At 31.0% G+C, this 6095-nt stretch overlaps 1 non-coding gene across 1 annotated transcript; it reads left to right on the top strand.

Moving 5' to 3' along the window:
- Nucleotides 1–5784: 5784 nt before the first annotated feature.
- On the top strand, nucleotides 5785–5889 carry LOC126007584 (U6 spliceosomal RNA). Its single transcript, XR_007495122.1, has one exon. It is a non-coding gene; the product is annotated as a U6 spliceosomal RNA (small nuclear RNA).
- The last annotated feature ends 206 nt before the right edge of the window (nucleotides 5890–6095 follow it).

Raw genomic sequence — 6095 nt, 5'->3', positions numbered from 1 at the left:
TGAACTTTTCTGTTTATGAGGCAATTCTACTGAGTAGCCCTAGAAGAGCTAATTCAGATGTAAAAAATACATTCAGCTGTCAGAACGTTTTTAGCATTTCTTTAAATATAGTCCAAAAAGCTTGCAAGGTAGACGATTCATCTTTGAAGTTTCCTTTACTCAATACTTTGAATTTTATTATTTTTTGATTGAGAGTTTCATTTGATAAATTTAATGTAATAATAACATGTTTTCTTTTACGTTAGTCCTTACTTTTCTTTTGCTCTCTTCAGGAGTTTATTGCTATATGACTCTTCTCATTTTAGCTACAGTATACCTTAGTATTCTGTTTGTATTTATTTTTGTTGGCACATTTTGGGGTTCCTGGATCATTTCATAAGTCTCCCTCTTTAGATAAGGGGGTTTTTAGCTGTTACTTCTTCAATTTGAAATTCTCTTTCCCTTTTCTTCCAGAATTCTTATTCTTTGAAGTTGTCCCTATTATTGTTAACTCCATCTCTTAAATTATCTTCATTTATTTATGGAGTTATGTATCTTGTTTTCAAGGTTACTTATTAAATTTTAGCTTTTATGCTGATATTGAGACTTACTGTTGATTTCTTCAGCACTTTTCATTTTTTCCTGTGTAAACTCTTAAATTTTTCTGACAGTTTTTCTTTAGATTTATTGGTTATTATAATTAATTTATCATTATCAATAAATATTTATTGTTTATAGTTATATGTATATCAATATATCATTAGGATCTCACTTATAAATGAGATTTTTGTTTTAACTTATTTTCAGGCATTTAGAAAGATCTGATATAGCTGATATTAATTACCATCCAATGATGTGGCTAAGTCATTTAATATTTTCCATTACAGAACAATATGTGGAACAATCTGTGGACATTCCAATCATTGCAGTGAGGTGCAGAATACTGATCTTTCCAGATAGGGGCCACTTCTCTATCTGTCTTTGATTTCTTCAGGTTTTAGAGTAGAGTGAGGCCCTGCAAAGTATTGCTGAATTTACTGGTGTAGAATACATACTCTGGTATCTCCAGATTTATGAATGCCAAATAATAGTTGACTCCTTCCCAAATTTTGGCAAAGAATAAGGTGAAGGCACCATGAAGCTATCTTCAAGTTGTTATGGTGCAATGCAGGTCCACTGACGTCTCTTTAACAAGAGCACTTCTCTGGTCATGCTCAGTGACTTTAGATTTCTAATTTTACATCATATGTTGTATATAATGTAATTTTACCATAAAATCCATATTCACATTCAAATGGAGGTACATAAAAAGGTTAATATGGTTTGATAAATGCAAAATATTCTCTGAAATGGAAAAGATCAAACATAGTATGCATTTTGTTGTCTTCCCAAATTACAAAATGAAGAAATAATTTTCTACAAGAAATAAATATTTTCATCAACCTTCTCATTACACTTTTGACTGGTATTGATGGCCTTAGAAGAATATAGAAAAGACATAGGAAAATATATTTTACTTTTATTTTTAATTAATGATGCATGATAAAATTTGGTCAGAATGGTTGTCTCTTGTCATTCTGATATACTCAACTGACTTAAAATTTCCTTGTAAAAGAATATTTAACAACTCTGAGATGTTTATCTAGAATATGTTTTTAAAAGGACCCAAAAAAACAATTAAGTTTTCTTTAAGAAGAAAACCATTGGAATAAGAATTTTGTTCTGACTAATATATCAAGGACAGAGTAATGAATAGTTTCAGATTTATGTTCTTAAAATTCTAAAGAAGTAATAAATACCTTTAGAGTATTAATTGTAAAATATATAAAATAATGTTTACTTAATTTTTATTTCAAATGGCATTTAAAAATAACAGTAGAAAAGAGTTATTTTACATTTTAAAGAAGACAAACATCATCAATAGCAGACCAAAGACATGACACATAGTTAGAGATAGCAAGCAAAATCCAGCACTGTGTAATTTACCTTAAACAGTAAAGTACAATTATATAGATACATACTTTTATTTAAATATGCTACTGACATGGACACAAGAATTTAATTATAAAATACACTTTTACATACTGTCTTCTTTTTTTTTTTTTTGTGGTTTTTGGGTCACACCCGGCAGTGCTCAGGGGTTATTCCTGGCTCCAGGCTCAGAAATTGCTCCTGGCAGGCATGAGGGGACCATATGGGACGCCGGGATTCGAACCAATGACCTCCTGCATGAAAGGTAAACGCCTTACCTCCATGCTATCTCTCCGGCCCCACATACTGTCTTCTTAAATAAAAGACAACAATGTATTGATATAAGTAAAAATATGATTATTGAACCTTAGATAACCTCAAAAATAGCATAATAGTTATTAAAATGGTTGTTAGTGATATATGACTACTTTAGTCATTAAATTTTACAATATATAATAACAATTATTTTAATTATATCATATAATATCCTCTATTAGGGGGTCCTAAATTTTGATAACTAAAGAAAACAATAGGCTGGTTATGTAATTTAATGAAGATATTTAAATAACACAACAATTTTAAATACTATTACATAAATTCTCAGCAGTAATCAAGATAAGAAACTCAAATTCTTAATTTAATAAGAACTAGTATGAGGTTTTATTAGTGACTACATAATATTCCTCTGCATTATCACTGAAAGAAAACAAGTCACTGAATAATTTTTAAAATGCATAATTTCCCTTAATGTGCTAATTTTGATGTATTTCTAATCAGAATTATATGAGCTAGTATGAAATCTAAAGGGGTCTTTGTGTGATTATTCTCCAAGGCAAGTTGTGAAGCAACAATAATGTAAATAAGGTAATTCAGTCTGTGTTGTCCAGTAAAAAAGATCCATAGAACATATAATAAGTCCAGCTAAGAAAAAATTTTAAAATTGGCTTTTGTTCACTGACTGAAAAAGTTTTCTAATAAGAGAAGTCTCTGCTTGACATCTTGTCTATAAGATCACCAATGTCTTTAGAATAATTACTGTATCTGATAGACTTTCTAATTTTAAAAATCATGGATAACATTTTTGCAGCAATATTTTATGACAGAATAATTTTAGAATTGAGAAAATTGAGTCAATAAGGAACTATTCCTGATGAGGTTAAGTAATTTGTTTTCTGGAACATTGCTAATATATTAACCAATATAGTAATTAAAATACACAATTCTAAATATCACAGGTCTAAGCAAGGATTTTACTTTTTTCCCCTCAAGGATTACTTTGTTCAGAGTGTTGTTGTCAGAGTCCTCTGCCCTTGAAGGACACTAAAATGCTGCCAGATTAAGTTATTAAGTTATTATGGAGGGACTAATCAATTGGACAATGCTCCCTGGGATAGGGATGAAGCTTAAGTGATAGAAAATATGCCTTGAATGCATATGATTCTGGACTTGAGTTCCAGCAACACAGAGTCTCAATTTAATGCTGGGATTGATCTACAAAGACAAACAAATAATACGAGGGACATTAGGACCCTTAGCAAAGAAAGAAAAACAAGAGTAATACAGGAAATTTGATTACATATAAATTAGAAAAGTGATGTTTTCTTCTTTACTTGATCAAGAATGATTTTTGTAAAAGTTTCACATACACACACAGACATACTTTCTCCCCAATACCCCAAGGAAAAATAAAAAAGTTATATTTTGAATAAATGACAACACATTTGCATAGCTAGATATCATCAAATATTTTATTTTGAACTTTTAGTTAACTCACCTTTATATAGTCTAAATAGTTTACAGATTAGTACTGTTAGAAATACTAACAGATTGAATCAGTGATTCTACCAAACTAAGGAAATAAATTTCATCTTAATTGATCATAATAAACCAGTATTATATATAATTTCATTAAAAGTTATCTTGAAATTGATGACTATAATTACCCCCATTATCACCAGCAATATCACACTGGTTCAAGATTTGCAGCATTTTATTCATTAAAACTTTTTTGTTGGTTTTTTTTGGGGCCACACCTGGTGACACTTAGGGTAAAGTTACTCCTGGCTATGAACTCAAAAATTGCTTCTGGCTTGGGGGATCATATGGGACACTGGGGGATCAAACTGTATTCCATCCTAGGTTAGTGCATGCAAGGAAGATGCCTTACTGCTTGCACCACCACTCCAGTCCTTCATTAATACTTTTTATCTATTAAAATACCACTGAATGTTAATTTTAAGCACTTTAAGTTATAAGAACATATTCTATGTTCAAGCAAGAAGAACAAAAAACATAATTTAAAGAATACGCTAGAAGTGCCAAATGCTTTCAGGAACTAAAGTGGAACAAGTTATAGGGCTTGTGTGTGTTAGTTGGAGATAGATGTTTGTGATTTTAAATAACCAGGTAAGTCCTCAGTAAGATGTTGGCACTTGAGTGAAGATTTAAAAGCATTTTTGGAATTAACCCTGAATTTATGGGGCAAAGGTCCTAAGATAGGAATATACCTATTATATGTGAGGATCAGCAAGAAATCTAGTGGGTCTGAAATTGAGAAATTGGGAGCATAAATATAAAGAGGGAGGTCAGGCAGGTTATAGGAACATGTAGTCATTCATTATAAAGATTTTACTCTGAATGATTTGGAGAATCATTAAAGTGTTGAACAGAAAAGTGTTATTACCAGTATTGAAATGATTTGGTATTTAAAGAAAAGTTCCAGCTTCTGTATTGTGATTATTTTATAGGAGACAAAGACAGAGTTGGGGCTGGTGTTGTGGCACAGAGCAGTAAGGTGTCTGTCTTGCTGCTACTTAGCCTAGGCCGGACCTTGATTTGATCACCCAGCCTCCCATATGGTCCTCCAAGCCAGCAGTGATTTCAGAGCACATAGCCAGGAATAACCCCTGAGCATCACTGGATGTGGCCCAAAAAAACTAAAAAAAAAAAAAAAAAAAAAAGGTATAAGAAGTGTTGAGCCTGTTACAAAAATAACATTTCTTATTTTATCTAATTTTATTTATGAAAATATGATTTATTCTCTAACTTTATGCTTTCTTTAGTTCACTCATCAAGTTTATATCAATTGTTTCTTGAACTAAAATTTGACCATGTGGCATTTCTTTATCAAAAATTAAATGGTTACTGAATAGCTATAGAACAGTGCCTCACCTCTTCCTACAAATTTCTTCAAAATATGACACCAGTCTATTTTCCAGATTAATCTCTAACTTCTTTCCCTGCTCCTGATGCCTTTGTTTTGGAGATAAAAGGTCAATTGCTATTTCTGAACATTCCATACTTCATTATGTCTTTGTGCCTTTGTGCTGGCCATTCCCCCTAGTATGAAACTACATTTTTTTTCAATTACTGATTTGTGAACTTTAAATGCTCTTTTGAGATTAGCCTAAACAAGTTTCCTCTTCTAAAGACTTCTCTGACATGTTGTTTACTTCTGACTTTTTATTATAAACTAAATCATTTTTAGTACCTTCAAACAACCTTTATGTATATTCCTCCTATAGTATAATTATATAAAATAATTTCCTTATTTATTTATGTAGCTAGATTATGAGCTTTATGAGAGTAGAAAATACGGCCACCTGCTTTTTATTCCATATCTTGAGATATAATTCACCACAGATTAGATATTGAATTATTTTGTAAAATCAGAAAGTATTTTTAGCATGAGATATACTACAAAGTCATGTATTTAATAGTTATTCAAATATTATGTTAAAAAATTAAGTGATGAAGAAAAATAAAGTGGCATAGTTAATAAAATTTGTCACTTTTACTTTTAAACATTTGTTAAATAAAATTTAATCAAAATCTGTGCTCGCTACGGCAGCACATATACTAAAATTGGAACGATATAGAGATTTGCATGGCCCCTGTGTAAGGATGACATGCAAAATTTAATCAAAATTTGAATCTCAAATAAGCATTTTGATAAATCATAATGTTTGCAGAATGCTTTAGTTATAATAACAATACTCTTAACTTTCTTGTGTTTGGGGGTCACATTCAACAGTGCACAGAAATTACTACTGGTTCTTCACTCAAGAATCACTCTGGCGAGCCGGGAGACCATCAGGGGTGCCAAGGATAACCCAAATTATCAGCATGAAAGGCAGTTACCTTAT

This window comes from Suncus etruscus, chromosome 4 (assembly GCF_024139225.1).
Source record: "Suncus etruscus isolate mSunEtr1 chromosome 4, mSunEtr1.pri.cur, whole genome shotgun sequence".
In the NCBI taxonomy this organism is placed as follows: domain Eukaryota; kingdom Metazoa; phylum Chordata; class Mammalia; order Eulipotyphla; family Soricidae; genus Suncus; species Suncus etruscus.
This window is presented reverse-complemented; position numbering and strand designations above follow the sequence as displayed.